This window comes from Bos mutus, chromosome 11 (assembly GCF_027580195.1).
Source record: "Bos mutus isolate GX-2022 chromosome 11, NWIPB_WYAK_1.1, whole genome shotgun sequence".
Taxonomy (NCBI): domain Eukaryota; kingdom Metazoa; phylum Chordata; class Mammalia; order Artiodactyla; family Bovidae; genus Bos; species Bos mutus.
In genome coordinates this window covers 20,483,150-20,500,265 of record NC_091627.1, presented here as the reverse complement: position 1 = coordinate 20,500,265, position 17,116 = coordinate 20,483,150, and the positions used below count along the sequence as shown (strand labels likewise).

The window sequence follows — 17,116 nt, the reverse complement described above, 5'->3', positions numbered from 1 at the left end:
TACCAACCAATGAAATACTCATCTATGCATGAGCTCCTTGTTTTACTCTTCTCTTGTGTTGCCCTTTATACATCTCTCCAGAAGACATTGCTAAGAATATAATAAATACTTTCATTTGACAGATTCAAAACTAACTGACCTTGTGGCTCAAATTCTCCTCCTACACTGTAGTCAAGACCTCAAAATAGAACCCTTAATAGTTCTCCAATTGTTTCTACCAGTATTAGGCTTGGCTCTGTGCAAAGCTCTGCAAGTTCCCTAAAGAACAAAGCTCATTCATTCCTCAAATATTTACTGAGCACATACCGTGGGCCAGCCATTGTGCTGGGTGCTGGGTGCTGGGTGCTGGGTGCTGGAGCAGGATGGTGAGCAAGGCAGACTTGATCCTTCACAGCAACTGCCATGTGCCACAGGGGAGATAAGACATCAAACAAAGGAATATGGAATTGCAAATCTGGTGTGTCCCACGAAGTGGTTTTCAACCTTTTCTTATTTTTTGAAATGAAAATTGCCTACATATACCTCAGTTCAGAAAATTTTATCTGATAATTTCCTTTCCAAATCTTTTTGAGTCAAGAACTGTAACTATCAATCAGAGTTCCTGATCAACAAAAGATCTCACAGTCATCCCACAGTTAAGATCACTCTGCACAACGGGAAGAAACTGACATAGGACTGAGTTATCAAACTCAGTGATGGGTAAATGCACAATTTCCAGCAGGTTTTTGCTTCTGTGTGTGCATGGGGGGGGGCAGTATTTGTTTCTGGTTTTTAGAGCTTATATAACAGATCTCTTGGCTACCTTCATAGATCCGTGGTTCTCAAGCATGGCTGTTCATCAGAATCATCTGGAAGGCTTGCTAAACCTCAGATTTCTGGCCAATCTCCCCCCTCCCAGAGCTTCTGAGTAGCACTGAGTGTGGAGCCTGAGAATCTGCATTTTATACACATTCTCTGGTGATGCCAAAGCTGCTGGTCCAGCAACTACAATTGGAGAACTGGGGTATGAAATGCTGTAATGTCTTGGATTTACTTCAAGGTAATTCAGGAGGGTTGCAGTGTGGGGAGGGAGGAGACAGAAAAAACAAAATTGACAAAGTGTTCACAATTGTAGAACTGGGTGAGATCACACAGAAGTTCATTAGACAACCTTTCTACTTTCATAGACATTTGAAGTTTTTCCACAATAAAAAGGTAACAGGAGTCAGTTGGATCAAGATTTGTCATTGCACATCTTTAAGAGGACTTCGGTTCCCACAAAGGCCCTGAAATATACTCCCCGCAAAGGCTATTTTGAACATTTGTGACATGCCAGGCCTTGGCTGACCACTAGAGGGAGTCAAACAAAATGAAGACACAAATTGCTATCCTCAAGTCCATAATTTGGTGGGATAAAGAAAATTATTGTGTTACAGAGACAAATAAATGGCATAAAAGATAATTAAGAGGGAGTAAGAGAGTGAGAAGACTAAGGCAAAACTGCATCCTTTCCCACTATATATCCTTGAAGTTAAACTTTTTCCCCATTTTCTAAGGATCCAACAGAGCATGTGCACAGAGCACGCGTGTGCGCGCGCACACACACACACACAGGCAGTCAAGTTTCAGAAATATATATTACCATCAGTCAATTATGTTTTATCAAGATGGAAAGAACATCAAAAACACACATAAAAGGAAAAGCCCAAGAGTCTGCTAGATAATATATAATTTATCCACACAAAAGAATACAAAATTGTAATTTAAAATGACAATATCAATGAAATAATAAGTATATTCATAATGAAAAGCAAAAGTGTTAGTCACTCAATCGTGTCCAACTCTTTGTGACCCCCATGGACTATAGCCACCAGGTTCCTCTGTCCATGGCATTCTCCAGGCAAGAATATTGGAGTGGGTAGCCATTTCCTCCTCCAGGGGATCTTCCTGATCCAGGGACTGAACCCAGGTCTCCCGCATTGCAGACAGACACTTTACCAACTGAGCCACCAGGGAAGCCATATTCATAATAATGACAAAATGGCACGGATTACACTTATTATTTCATTGATGTTATTTTAAATTACAATTTTGTATTCTCTTATGTGGATAAATATATATACATAATCTTGGCCAATGTTCAGAAGCATACAGAACTTAATTTTAAGACTAGAAAAAACACACAAAAGAATTAGCAGTAATTATATCTGGATCGTAGATTTCCAACTTTTTTTTTTTTAACTCTTCTGCAGGTTTTTCAATTTTATATCACAAATATAACTTCTACAATAGTCTTCCTCATTGTACTTTTTTTTTTAAGGGTAATTAGCTAAAGTACTATAATTTAGCTGTATACTCAGAAACTAAACCTAAAAGATAAGTGTGCCCATTAAGCAGTGTACAAACTGCAAAGATTAACCGGAATCTTTTGAAGGGTTTCAAAGTCCATGGACTCTTTGGAATGGCCAGGCCAGGGTTCTATGCATTACCCTCAGCCAACCCTAATAGTCAGTTACCCCCACAAAAGCCCTAGAGGCTTCCTAGGGGAAACAGAACAGAACCAGTGAAGCATGCTGGACAGGGAAATGTGGGTTACTAAAAGCAAGCTCCCTTTCTCCACTTAAAACATGAAGCATCCATACCACATTCTTTGTTTAAATATCCTGGTCCCATTCAATCGTTGAGGACTATGCTTGGGCATGGAGCAGGGTGCGGGGAGCCTGCCTCTCTCTTTAAACTATAGTCTGTCATCTTTTCATTCTGAATATTTTCATCACTAATTAGCTCTACTTTGAGATTGCCTCTGAACATTCTGGAATTGCCAACTAATTCAAATTTTGAATCCACAAACTAGACACAATTTTCTTAAAATGGGGTTTCTAATGTCAATTAAAATGGTAGTAGCACACTGAGTATCTGTAACACCATAACAGTTCAGCCAATCGCTTACTAAATGAACAAGTCATCAACTTCATACTAAGCATGGAAATCTTTAGATAGACTCTAGATATAAACTCTCCTATCAAAAATGACAAGGCAAAAATACAGATATTAAAGTGTAGCTTCAAATTACCCACCCAGTAAAAGATTAGAGGCATTGGTGCAAGTGGCTCTTTTCATTAGCTAAAAACAACTTAAACCACAGATAAGCCATTTGTTAAGCAATAACAAAAAAGGCTAAAATGGAATTTCAATTTCAGCCTGAACTTACTTCTTCCCCTTTAAAGAATACTTCTTCCAAAAAAAAAACACTAATTCTAAAAGCTACAGGTACCCAATATTCATAGCAGCATTATTTACAACAGCCAAGACATGGAAGCAACCTAAGTGTCTGTCAATAGACGAACAGATACAGAAGATGTAGAGTATTACTCAGCCATAAAAAGAATGAAATATTGCCATTGGCGTGACACAGAAGGACCTGGAGGGTATTACGCTACTGAAATAAGTCAAAGACAGATACTGTATAACATCACTTATACATGAACTGTAAAAACTACAACAAACTAGTGAATATAACAAACAAGAGGCAGCTTCACAGACACTGAGAACAAACCAGTGGTTACCAGTGGGGAGAGTGATGAGGGACGGGTGAAGCGAAGGGGATGAAGAGGTACAAACTCTTAGGTATAAAAAAAGCCACAAGGATATATTGTGCGATACTTTATAATGACTATAAATGGAGTATAACCTTTAAAATTATGAATCACTATATTGTACACCTGAAACTTACATAATATTGTAAATCAACTACACTTCCTTTAAAAACATCAACAACAACAACAAAAAACTTGTTCCAGAATGAACAGCAGCCCACCTCATCCACTGCTGTGGGTGATGGAAAATGTCACAGACCGCAAATGCAAACTTTAAATCAACCAGATTTCAGTATGAAAAGTCTCCTAGAAACAGCTCCTCACCTGTGTTTCATTTAATTGTCTCACATTTTTAATTTGGTTTTCATTTTCTAGAAACAAACTTTTCTGAGCAAACCCAAAACAGTGCTCTAGAAGCAACAGATTGGATATAAGGAATTCTTCAAATCTGCCCAGAGATTTAAGACATTCTAAGTCAGGGGTAGGAGTCTAATTGGCCTTTAAAACTTCCAATAACGTTTTCCTACAAAATGCTGCAAACCAGGTGACATTAAAACAACTGGTTTATGTCAGATGAAGGTCAGAACCCTCCCAGACCTCTACCCTTCCCCCAGATCTAACACAGCAGTGTTAAAATGCTCTCACTAGGAATAAAAGTTTTTAACAAATCAAATTTGCACATGGTTTAAAAGAGATACTAAAGAAATCTTCCAAGTCCTGAGTAACACTTACCCTTATAAGCAAAGTTTATTAAACAAAGTTTCAGTACCCAAATTAAGTAGTCCCTCTTTTTTGCTGGTCTTCAAGACCAGGGATCAAAGAGGCTTTGACAGCAAAATGGCCCAACATCCTTCTCCATGAATGACCATCGCCTCCACCCCGCCTGGCGCCTTGGCGGCCACACACACACACACACACACACACACACCCTTCTTGGACTTCAGGGAAGCAGCCTTTGTTCCCAAGACCCCAAACTGGAATCCAGCGACTAAGCTCTCGCCTCTTCGGAACCAGCCTTTCCAAGGGTCGGAGCCCCTCCAGGAAGGTCCCAGGGCGGTTTTGGAAAGAAGCCCCATTTTCTGCCGCGTCCCAAGTGCCGGGAAGTTAGAGCCGGCACCTCCGGCCCCAGCTTCTCCAAACACAGAGGCGTGGACACGCATGCATGCACGCGTGCACATCCTCAAAATAGTGACCACCACCATCAGTGTCATTTTTATCAGCTCTCACCTACCGAGCGGGGACCTTGTGCCGCGCGCTCAGCGCGCGCTCCAAGTCCATCCAACTCTAACCCTGGCCGACCCCTCTCTCTCTCACACACACACACACACTCATACACGCGCACGCATCCACATCCCCACGCGACCTCGGGGCTGAACCCCGACACTTCCGCAGCCTTCCGGCGATCGGGGCAGGAAAAGTGCCCCGGTCCACCCACCCGTACCCTCGCCGGCTCTTCCCCGGGGACGGCGCGCGGCAGCTCTTACCGCGGCCCTTTGTCCTCGCGCCGCCGCGGACCGGCTCCGGTGCGCCCGCCGCCGTCGGAGGGCCGGCCCAGCCGCCCGCGCGCTCACTCCCCAGCTCCCGGGCTCGGCCGGCCGGGGGGCGCGCGGCAAAGCCCGGATCTGCGGACCGCTGCCAGCGCCCGGGACTGACCCCTGACCCCCCGCCGCCCCCGGAGTCCGCTTCTCCAGGTCTTCCAGCCGACAGCGGAGGAGGGCCGGCGGTGGGCTCGGCCGCCCCCGGGACCCCGCTGGGCAAGGGTAGCGGCGAGGGCGGCGTGGGGGATGCAGCGGGGAGGCGTCGGGCGAGGGGAGGAGGTTAGGGCCGGAGGTTCGAGAACCGGCGCCCGCCCGCCGATCCGGGTCCTCGCCCAGCCGAGGACGCGGCGCCCCCGGCCCAGGCCGGGTCCCCTCGCTCTACCCCTGCGCCCTCCTCGCCGAAGCGACCTCCCACCTGCCGGGCCCGGCAGCGGACTAGGGGGCGCCCCCGGCTTTCTTCTCCGATCTCCCCCGGGGAGTCCTCCGGCAGCTTCCCCGTTCCGCCCCCAGCACACCGCCCACCGTCCCGCGGGGCCACGCTGGGAGCCTCTCCGGCCCCCGAAGGCTGAGTAGGGGCGAGAGCCTGGACAGACGTTGGGAGAACCCTGGGAGAACACAGATCGTTTTGTTGCTTGGGACCCAGGCGCCCAGTGGCGAGGCGACCAGGCAAGTCTGGGAGGCTGCAGGAGCGGAGCCCAGGCTTCCCAAAGGCTCCCCACCAAGGACCCCGGCCCCCCGGAATGAGCCCGGCGGAGGGCCACGTCGGTCGGGGGCCCGAGGCGCCATCCTGGGCGCCCGCGGTACCGGCTCCCCGCGCCTTTCTCCCTGCCAACGGCTCAAAGCAGGGCATGGGGGACTACGGTCCCCAACCGCCAGCGGCCCACCTGACCCTGGGAGGCTCTCACCAGGGAACCTGTCTGAGGCCAGCAGAAGAGAAAGCTTCTGAAATGCCAGGCACTTGCGGGTGGAACCTTGCCTGGCCCCAGGGTCGGGTAGAATGAATGAAAGGAAAGAAGGAACCCACGAACCTCCAAGAAATCTTTGCAGACCTCTCTCGGGAGACTGGTGCTGATGTAGCCCGAGGGATGAGCACAGGACAGGAGGAAAACTCCAGATTTATCTTTTTAAGCCAAAAGAGGGGCCCCTGTGATTTCAGGAACCTGCGTGCCTGGCACAGAGGTAGAGTCAAAGACCAGCCCTGAAACCTCAAGGGCACTCACCCCCACGACTCGCACCGTGGCCTTGGGCCAGTCTGACACTGTCCTTGAGGATGGGGAAGATAGCCACAGTTCACTGAGCTGAATCATTACATGAGGGAATGAGGGTCTGGCCCCCAGCCAGTGCCAGCATTCAACAGGTTCTGGGTAAAAATACTGCCTTAATCTCTGTAGATTTCCTGTCCTCTGGTTGGCGGTACCATCACTTTTCTTATTATAAAATATTTCAGAGGCACACTAGAGAAAGTAAGTTTGTCAGCCCCTGCCTGTGTGCCCAAGAACCAGCTAACCCTAACCTCTTGCCGTACTTAATTCAGATTTTCTCCTAAGAAATAAATATCACAATACAGTTAAAGCCCCTGGACAGCCCTCCCTGATCCCGGTTCTCTCCCAAATTAACACCCCCAGCACCCGTTTAAAACATCTCATCAGTGTTTTCACACCATTACTACATATGTATGTGTTCATGTTACTACTACATATACACGTGTCCAAATAGAACATGTTTACCAGTCTTACAGCTTTCTGTGTGTTATGTTCTGCATTTCCTTATGTAACCCAGTCAGTTTGTTTTATGCTGTTTCACTCAATGTTATGCTTAAGAGCCATCTCGTCATACAAATGTTGTTGTTCAGTCACTAAGGTGTGTCCAACTCTTTGCAGCCCTGTGCACTGTAGCCCACCAGGTGCTTCTGTCCATGGGATTTCCCAGGCAAGAATACTGGAGTGGGTTGCCATGCCCTCCTCCAGCGGATTTTCCCCACGCAGGGATCAAACCCCACACCTTCTACTTGACAGGTGGACTCCTGACCCCTGCACCACCTAGGAAGCCCATCATACATATAACCCTAGGCTATTCATTTTAACTGCTGGATAGTGTTCCATTGCGTGAATGGCTTGGCTTGTATAGACATTTTTCTGTTGATCAATGTTTGAGTTGATCAGTTTTCCATGATTAAAAATAAGATTGTTGTGGGACTTCCCTGGCAGTTCAGTGGTTAAGACTCCATGCTTCTACTGCAGGGCACCACAGGTTCAATCCCTGGTTGAGAAACTAAGATGCCACATACCACCTGACCACACACACACACACACACACACACACAAGCAAGAAATGAAATAAGACTGCAATGGACATTTTCAACTGCATTTGTGTTTCTAGGGAATGCACTGTTTTTCAAGCACTGCAGTAAAAACGTGTAGAATAACTGTGTTAATCTTAACTAATATGATTCTATGGTGTAGATTACTTAGTACAATTGCTAAACGAATCATCATTACACTTACTTTTTTTCCCTTGCATTTTGACAGCTTAAATTTTATCAAGCAAATAAAATTCTACAGAACAAGGTCAGGAAACCTTTTATTGAAGGGTTAAAGGAAATATTTTAGGCTTTAGGCCAGCCAGGAGGCAAAATTCACACTATTTGATTATGTAAGTACTTATACAACCATTTAAAGTATAATCTTTTAAAAATGTGAAGACCATCCTTACCTCATGGGTCGTAAAAAAAGACACCCTCCCCCACAAAAAAGCTAGATAGCAGAACAGATTTGGCCCATGGGCCATAGTTTGTCTGCCTAACCACCATTATGTGAAAGTCATTCAAAAAATGCATCCCTTTCCTTGAAAACCAACATTAAAAAGGAAGTCAGTTTTAAAGATTTTCTTGGATGTGGACCATTTTTAAAGTCTGCACTGAATTAGTTACAATACTGTCTCTGTTGTTTGTTTTCTGGTTTTGTGGCCATGAGACATGCGGGAGGCCAGCTCCATAACCAGAGATCAAACCCACGCCCCCTGCACTGGAAGGCAAATTTCCAGCCACTGGACTGCCAGGGAAGTCCCCAGGAAGTCATTTTTAATAAAGACAAAAATATTGGATTCACCAGAAGAATCGAATATGAGATTCCTGCTAGGGAAAAATTCTTAGGAAGATGTCCCATGCCTCAGCTGATTGATACAATGACTTTGAGGAAGCCACTGAATCCTATTTTTTAACTCTATAATAAATTCTAGAAATGGAAAGACTCCTATCAATTAAGAATTAGATAAAAAATGACACTCAATGAATGTGTTTTATTTTTTGTTGTGTATTTTTTTCCTGCCTGATGAATCATCCCTCTGCTCCTAGTTCGTTGATTTAAATACAAGCACACAAATACAAATAATTAGCTTTTTCTTCCTGAAATGAACCTGACCTACTTATTTTGTCTTTACTGAACTTGAACTAAAACTTGAAAACAGTAATTTCAAGAAATTTTCTTACATGAGGGGACTCAACCTAGTTTAAAATGTTGACAAAAACAGGACCAAACTAAAAAAACTGTGGTGGCGAACCTCAGACTTACAAAGGCACTGTCAATCTCTGAGCCCATTCGGTAAGCAGGGTTCGTGGAGGCCGTGGGGTCAGGAAGGCAATTAGACATGGCTTCTGGGCATATTTTTTGTTTCACCAGCATTATCCTAAAGAATCACACACACAGTCTTCTCTCCCTCTCACATACACATACTCACACGTATGTCCCCTTTATATGTCTGTGCGTGCTGCACACATGTATTCCTTACAAACATATCTGCTTCCTTAAACGCACGTAGTGCACACGCTTCAAATATGCACGTGGCTCTTCTCCACATACATACGTCTCTCGCATATGTTTCTTTCCACCAACGCTAAAGATTTCTCTTTCTTCCTCTCTCTCTTCTCTCTCTTACACACACACTTGCCCCACAAACATCTCTCCCCTTAGCACATACATTCTCCTTACTCCCATATCTGTTTCTTGCAAATTCAACTCTTCTCTACTTTTTCTTTCTAACATACACATATTTTCACACAACTACACCCAGACCCAAATGCATTCTCTCATGGGTTTTCATAGATATGTATATTTGCTTATCTTAGTTCAGTTCAGTTCAGTCGCTCAGTCGTGTCTGACTCTGCGATCCCATGGACAGCAGCATGCCAGGCCTCCCTGTCCATCACCAACTCCTGGAGCTTACTCAAACTCATGTCCATTAAGTCAGTGATGCCATTCAACTATCTCATCACACATAGAAATATATACACCATCTCCTTAATTTCTTGCCCAACCACAGGTTCCTCTTTTCACCTCCATCACAGCAGTGCAGTTAAAATGCCACAGAGTAAGAGCTGGCTGGAGCCTTTAGCAGCTCCCATTTGTGTGTGTCAAACAATATAGAGTTAGCTTACCGCTTGTTTCCATATGAAGAGGATTTCGGCATGGCTTTCTGTACATCAAGTTTATTCACTTTTGATAAATATCTGTAAAGTATAATTCAGTTTACATTGTTAGCTCTCACTTTCTGTGGAGCAAATACTTCTCTAGCCTATTAAATGCTTAAACTCTGCTCACTTAAATTCTCCCAAAATGTGAGGGGGGTGGGTATATTGGTTTTCTTGAGCTGCCATAACAAAAATACTACAAGCTGAGAGGCTTAAATGACAGAAATATATGGTCTACAGCTCTGGAGGCTAGAAGCCCAAAATCCAGGTGTCAGTGGGATTCTTTCTGAGGGTGGTGCGAGAAGGATCTGTTCCAGGCCTTTCTCTTTGACTCCCATGGCTGTCTTCCCCCTAGGTATGTCAGTGTCCAAGATGTCCTTCTTATAAGGACACCAATCATATTGGCTTAGGGCCCACCTTAGCGACCTTATTTTAGTTTGATCGTCTCAGTAAAAACCTTCTCTGGTCACATTCTAAAAACAAGGACACATTCTAAAGTACTGGGGTTTAGGACCTCAGTGTATGAATTTGGAAGAAGGCAGGAATGGGGGATGCAATTCAGCCCCTAACAGTAGGATCTGACTTGGTTCTACAGGGGGTTCACACCAGAGATGCTGAACTTACCTGGACCAATGATGCAACTGAGACCTAGATGTGGCACTTGCTCATTTGAAACTTTAGACTCCAACTGCATTCCACACTCTCCACCTCTGTTTTACCAGGAACATTATTGTTGTTGTTCAGTCTCCCAGTCGTGTCTAGTTCTTTGGCACCCCATGGACTGCAGCACGCCAGGCTTCCCTGTCCATCACCAACTCCCACAGCTTGCTCAAACTCATGTCCATCGAGTCAGTGATGCCATCCAACCATCTCATCCTCTGTCGTCCCCTTATCCTCCTGCCTTCAATTTTCCCAGCATCAGGGTCTTTTCCAGCGAGTCAGTTCTTCCCATCAGATGGACAAAGTATCAGAGTTTCAGCTTCAGCATCAGTCCTTTCAATGAATATTCAGGACTGATTTCCTTTAGGATTGACTGGTTGAATCTTCTTGCAGTCCAAGGGACTCTCAAGAGTCTTCTCTAACACCACAGTTCAAAAGCATCAATTCTTCAGTGCTCAGCTTTCTTTATAGTCCAACTCTCACATCCATACATGACTACTGGAAAAACGATAGCTTTGACTAGACTGACCTTTGTTGGCAAAGTAATGTCTCTGCTTTTTAATATGCTGTCTAGACTGATCATAGTTTTTCTTCCAAGGAGCAAGTGTCTTTTAATTTCATGGCTACAGTCACCATCTGCAATGATTTTGGAGCCCCAAGAAAATAGTCTGTCACTGTTTCCATTGTTTCCCCATCTATTTGCCATGAAATGATGGGACCCTATGCCGTGATCTTAGTTTTCTGAATGTTGAGCTTTAAGCCAGCTTTTTCACTCTCCTCTTTCACCTTCATCAGGAGACTCTTTAGTTCTTCTTCGCTTTCTGCCATAAGGGTGGTGTCATCTGCATATCTGAGGTTATTGATACTTCTCCCAGCAATCTTGATTCCAGCTTGTGCTTCATCCAGCCCAGCATTTCATATGATATACTCTGCATATAAGTTAAATAAGCAGGGTGACAACATACAGCCTTGACATACTCATTTCCCAATTTGGAACCAGTCTGTTGTTCCATGAGTGGTTCTAACTGTTGCTTCTTGACCTGCATACAGGTATCTCGGGAGGCAGGTCAGGTAGTCTGGTATTGCCATCTCTTTCAGAATTTTCCACAGTTTGTTGTGATCCACACAGTCAGAGGCTTTGACGTAGTCAATAAAGCAGAAGTAGATGTTTTTCTGGAACTCTCTTGCTTTTTCAATGATCCAACGGATGTTGGCAATTTGATCTCTGGTTCTTCAGCCTTTTCTAAATCCAAATTGAACATCTGGAAGTTCACGGTTCGCATACTGTTGAAGCCTAGCTTGGAGAATTTTGAACATTACTTTGCTCGCATGTCAGGCGGACATAGACCACCCCAAATTCAGAGACCTCACTCACTGCGCTCCCTAAGGTGAAAGTGCTCCACCTGGTGGAATGTCAAGGCACTACATGTCAGCAAAGGGTAGCCCTGCTTGTAATAGGGCAGCTAGCACCTCATCGGGAGAAGGCAATGGCACCCCACTCCAGTACTCTTGCCTGGAAAATCCCATGGATGGAGGAGCCTGGTAGGCTGCAGTCCATGGGGTCACGAAGAGTCGGACACGACTGAGCGACTTCACTTTCACTTTTCACTTTCATTCATTGGAGAAGGAAATGGCAACCCACTCCAGTGTTCTTGCCTGGAGAATCCCAGGGATGGGGGAGCCTTGTGGGCTGCCGTGCCGTCTGTGGGGTCACACAGAGTCGGACACGACTGAAGTGACTTAGCAGCAGCAGCACCTCATCGTCTGGTATCAAATATCAGATAAACAAGGGAAAAGAAACAGGGAAGGCAGAACAAATTTGGTGTAACCGGTATATTTCATATCATAGCAATAGTGCATGGGAGGTGAACTTTTGAGTTGAACACATTTAACAGTAACACATCAGCAAACAAACTAAATTGAATTTGTATAGAAAAATTCAGGTGGAATAAAATGTAGTAGTTCAACTTTCATGGGACCCTAATAATCTGGCTGCAACTAGCCACACTAGCAATGTAACACTGGCCCCTCATAACCAGAAAGGATTAAATTATATAAAAGTTTGATGGAGAAGATCCTTTGTCTGAGAAAATGTATAGAAATAAACCATCTGCCAATTGTGCAACAAGATTTAAGGACCCCCTTCATAATCCCAAATGGCATTTACAGAACAAAATTATGTAAGACTGAATAAATGCAAAGAATGTCAACAACACCATAGCCATCACATTTAACCTGGGCTTCCCTGGTGGCTCAGATGGTAAAGAATCCACCTGCAATGCAAGAGACCTGGGTTCAGTCCCTGGGTTGGGAAGATCCCCTGGAGGAGGGCAGGGCTACCCACTCCAGTATTCTTGCCTGGAGAATCCCCACGGACAGAGGAGTCTGGCAGGCTATAGTCCATGGGGTTGCAAGGAGTTGGACACAACTGAGCAACTAAGCACACACATTCTCTTTTCCCCCAAAAAACTCCTCTTGGGAGTTCAATCCTCCAGGAATGTAATAGTGTAACCAAGGAATTCTCCAGGCAAGAATGCTGGAGTGGGTAGCCATTCCCTCTTCCAGGGGATCTTCCCGACCCAGGGATCGAGCCCGGGTCTCCTGCATAGCAGATTTGTAAAGGCAGATTCTTTATCATCTGAGCCACCAGGGAAGCCCCTATAGCAGACCAATGTATAGCAGACCTGAATTATTGGGATGTGTTCCCAAATTCATATGTATATCTCACCAACATGTCAGCCTTTTAGTCAAAATGACTGGAAAAAACTTTGACAGCATCTGCAAAGAAACATTAGTGTTCTAGCAGTTGATAGCCTCTTGATGTAGTTTCTTACTATCCTGAAGGATAATGATGCTCTTGTTGAAGTAATGTATTAAGACAGAGGAAGCAACGCTGCTTCTTAAAGGCCAAGTGAAAATTGATTTGTCATATTTTCCCACCTTAGCTCTTGCTAAAGGGGAGGTAAACTGATTCAGCTTCTTTGCAGGGTAATTTAACTATCTATCAAAATCACCTCTGGCCTCATCATTCACTGCTAGCTATTTATCTTTCAGATTACTCGCACCTATGTGAAAGGAAGGCTGAAGGACATTGTTCTGTATTCGGTGTTTATGGTTGGAAAGTATTGGAAATAACCCAACTGTTTGGACTCAGAGAAAGGCTTGGGTGGTTTATAGCACATACACACATATAATACTCTGTAGACATTAAAAAAAAAAAAAAAAAAAGAGTAAGGAAAACTTTCATTGGGCTGTTAGGGAACAGTCTGCAAGATATTTTGGTAGGTTCAAAAAAATTGAGAAATAGTATGATTTACCAGTGTTCAAACAAGAGTCAGGGAAGAAATATAGATGTCTATTTATGCATAAAATATCTCTGCAAGAATCCATACAAAACCAGTGCAATAACCTCAAAGACAGGACTTTACTACTGAGAGACAGGCATGGATGGGACATTCTTGTTTACTCTTTGGTGCCTTTTGAATTTTGAGTCATACAAATGAAACTCTTCAAAAAATTAAGTTTTTTCTGCTTAATTTTCATCAAGTAAAATTTCTCAAAGGTCTAATGATGTTCTTGAACTGTTGGTATCGTAAGTCTGAAACCAATGTGGTTATTCTCTAATATTTGGCAGCTTTCTTTTCTTTTAGGGGAAGGTATTGTAATTTATCTTTTTCATTATAAAAATGATGTGTAACTACCTAATAAAACAAAAAGTTTCAAGTTTACTGATTGTATTTCTCCTTCCAACACAATTAATACAAATGGCTTTTACAATAGCACAATTCATAACACAATTAATAAAATGAATATTCTTTCCCCCAAATGAAACTAATGTACATCTACAATACTCAAGACCTACCAAAGAACACTAGTATCGTTCATCATAAAATTTGGTAGAAGGAAAAATTTGCCAAACTCATCAATAATCTGATAACACCAAATTAAAAGAAAATCCATTGTAAGGTATGCTTTGAAGATTTAAGACAAAATACTACCTCTATATTTCGGGTTGTCATGTTTTGCTTTAGTACTTACATTTCAAAGTCAACATGGCAAAGATAACATTTTTTCCAAATGCTATTTATGTAATATACCTGCTGGTGGTAAAATATTACTAAGGGCATCAGTCCACATTGTGGGCCCGTCAGACAACACATGGGGATGAGGCTGGGGTGCTAGCAGCATTTAGGGGTTCAGGGAACGCTTTCTGGGGGGAAGAAGGTGTAAAATAAGGAAGAAACACTTGCTAGGGAAAGCATCAAAGGGATAACGATTTTGCAAAGAAAACAATATGTGAGAAGATTCAGCAGTGAGGGGAGGCTTTTGAGGAATTGAAGGAAGATTAATGTGACTGCACCAGAGAAAACGATGCATAGAATGGCTCTGATAAGATGGTGGGGACCCCTGAGTCCCCACAACCCAGCCCTGGCCTCCCTCCAAAAGTGTGATGCTGGAGACAGCCAGGCAGGCAAATGACCAGTGCCCAGAGGAAAAGCGGAGAAGGCAATGGCACCCCATCCTAGTACTCTTGCCTGGAAAATCCCATGGAAGGAGGAGCCTGGTAGGCTATAGTCCATGGGGTCGAACAGAGTCGGACAGGACCGAGCGACTTCCCTTTCACTTTTCACTTTCATTCATTGGAGAAGGAAATGGCAACCCACTCCAGTGTTCTTGCCTGGAGAATCCCAGGGACGGGGGAGCCTGGTGGGCTGCCGTCTATGGGGTCGCACAGAGTCGGACACGGCTGAAGCGACTTAGCAGCAGCAGCAGCAGAGGAAAATATTAACCTAGAGCATAATACAGACAAAGTACATACACTGATTTTAAGCAGAGGAGTGATGATATCAGATCCACACTTTAGAAAGATTTCTCCTGTCATGTGAGGTCAACAGCTACCCCTAAAAGGCAGCTGTTTAATTTGACAGTGATAGTATAGAGTGCCTTGTAGATGGAAGGACAGGGGGATGAATTAGGAAGCAGTTAAAATAGTTCTGGAACAATGACAGTGTTGGAACAGAGGGCAGTGGTGGGGCAGCGGGAGTTAGGAGGAGGGAAGAGCTGAAACTCTTGGGGGGCTGGAACTGACAAGCCTGCGTGCCCACCCTCCCTCCCCTTTGTGGCATCCTCATTGGAGTTCATCCAGGCGTAGAGCTATAGCTCATCTTTCCCACAGCTCTTTTTTGACAGGCTTTCATGGGGATTTGCCCTTGTGGGTGTATTTAACTGCAGGCTTACTTTTTTGTTTCCTTTTCTGAAGCAGGAGGCAAATACTGTTGCTAAGTGGAGAGACTGAATCCCTGCGTCTGGACCAATGAAAGCTTTCGTGGGCCAGCAACTTCTCGGGAGCTCTCAGGAAGGCTTGTCAAGTCCTGAACAAAACCTCAGAACAAAGAGTCAGCGCCCGGCTCTTTGTTCCATTTGATGTCACTTGAGAACCATTTTTAGTCTCTGGAGTAGGGAGCTTTGAGACTTGGTTAGAGACAGCCCCTGTGAAATTAGGAAGTTTGCACTACCATTGAAGATGGAGTCAACGCAGCAGGAACTGGACGTCCTTTATCTCTAATACAGCAGAACTGCAGGTAGGTTTACCCTCAGTTTACAAATACAGAAACTGAGTATCCTACAGGTTAAGATGCTTGCCAGCAAGTCTGATGAGGGCTGCAGGACTCACTCCAGCCCAGGACTGTCTGTGCTTCCTTCCATCCCACCTCTCCCCTTTCAGCATCCTTCCATCTCTAGAACAACCCTCTTCTGCTACATGTTTGTCCTGACACCGCATCACCTCCCTAAAAAAGGTACTGATCTGGAAAGTAGAAGACCAGAAATCATCTTTTTTATGGTTATTATTGAATAAAAGATTCTTAAAATTCTAGAGTGCTTTAGAGTTTTCAGAATTTCATGCACATGATTTCATGTCATCCCATAATAACGCTTCTCCCTCCCCCGGCAACCCTTTTTTTTCCCTTTCCCCCTTCCCTCTCACCACCGGTAATCACTAGTTTGCTCTCTATATCTGTGAATCTGCTGCTTCTTTTTAGTCACTAGTTTGTCATATTTTTTAGATTCTACATATGACTGACATCATACAGTATTTGCCTTTGTCTAATTTATTTAACTTAGCTTAATACCCTGTAAAGCCATCCATGTTACTGCAAATGGCAAGACTTCGTCCTTTTTTATGGCTGAGTAATATTCCATTCTGTGTGTGTGTGTGTGTGTGTGTGTGTGTGTGTGTGTGTGTACACTACATCTTCTTTATCCATTCATCTATTGATGGACCCTTAGGCAGCCTCCACATCTTGGCAATTGTAAACAGTGCTGCTATGAACACTGGGAGGCTCGTACCTTTGAGAGTCAATGTTTTCATTCTTTTTGGTTATATCTGGGAGTGGAATTGCTGGGTCACATGGTGGTTCTATTTTTAGTTTTTTGAAAAACTTCCACATTGCTTCCCACAGTGGTCACACCAATTTATATCCCCACCAACACTGTACGAGGGTTCTCATTTCTCCACATTCTCACCAACATTTCTAACTTGTGTTCTCTTTTGATGATAACCATTCTGACAGATGTGAGGTTATATCTTATTGTGGTTTTGATTTTTGTCAATGATGATTAGTATGTTAAACCTCTTTTCATGTGCCTATTGGTCACCTGCATTTCCTCTTTGGAAAAACGTCTGTTCGGTTCTTCTGCCCATTTTTTAATCATAGACACCATTATTTTTATCTTAGGCAAGTCACTTAGCCTCTCTGGTCTTGGTTCCCTCCCCTGTGAGATGAGAAATTTTCACTAAATCATCCCCAAGAACTTTTTCTGTGCTTAAGTTTCTATGACACAGAAAACTAATGTGGAATGGTCCTTGGTCCCACCAT

At 44.1% G+C, this 17,116-nt stretch overlaps 1 protein-coding gene across 3 annotated transcripts in view; it reads right to left on the bottom strand.

The window, feature by feature from the left end:
* The window catches only part of GREB1 (growth regulating estrogen receptor binding 1), a 135,827-nt gene extending 129,527 nt beyond the window's left edge, over positions 1-6,300 (bottom strand). The window contains exon 1 of one of the 3 annotated variants that reach the window (XM_070379126.1): positions 6,142-6,300. The gene's annotated coding sequence lies outside the window, so the exon portion shown is untranslated. Of the gene's footprint in view, positions 1-4,307; positions 4,420-5,059; positions 5,198-6,141 lie in introns of those variants that run through there. The other 2 variants (XM_070379127.1, XM_070379129.1) reach the window with 2 other exon arrangements.
* Positions 6,301-17,116: the final 10,816 nt, after the last annotated feature.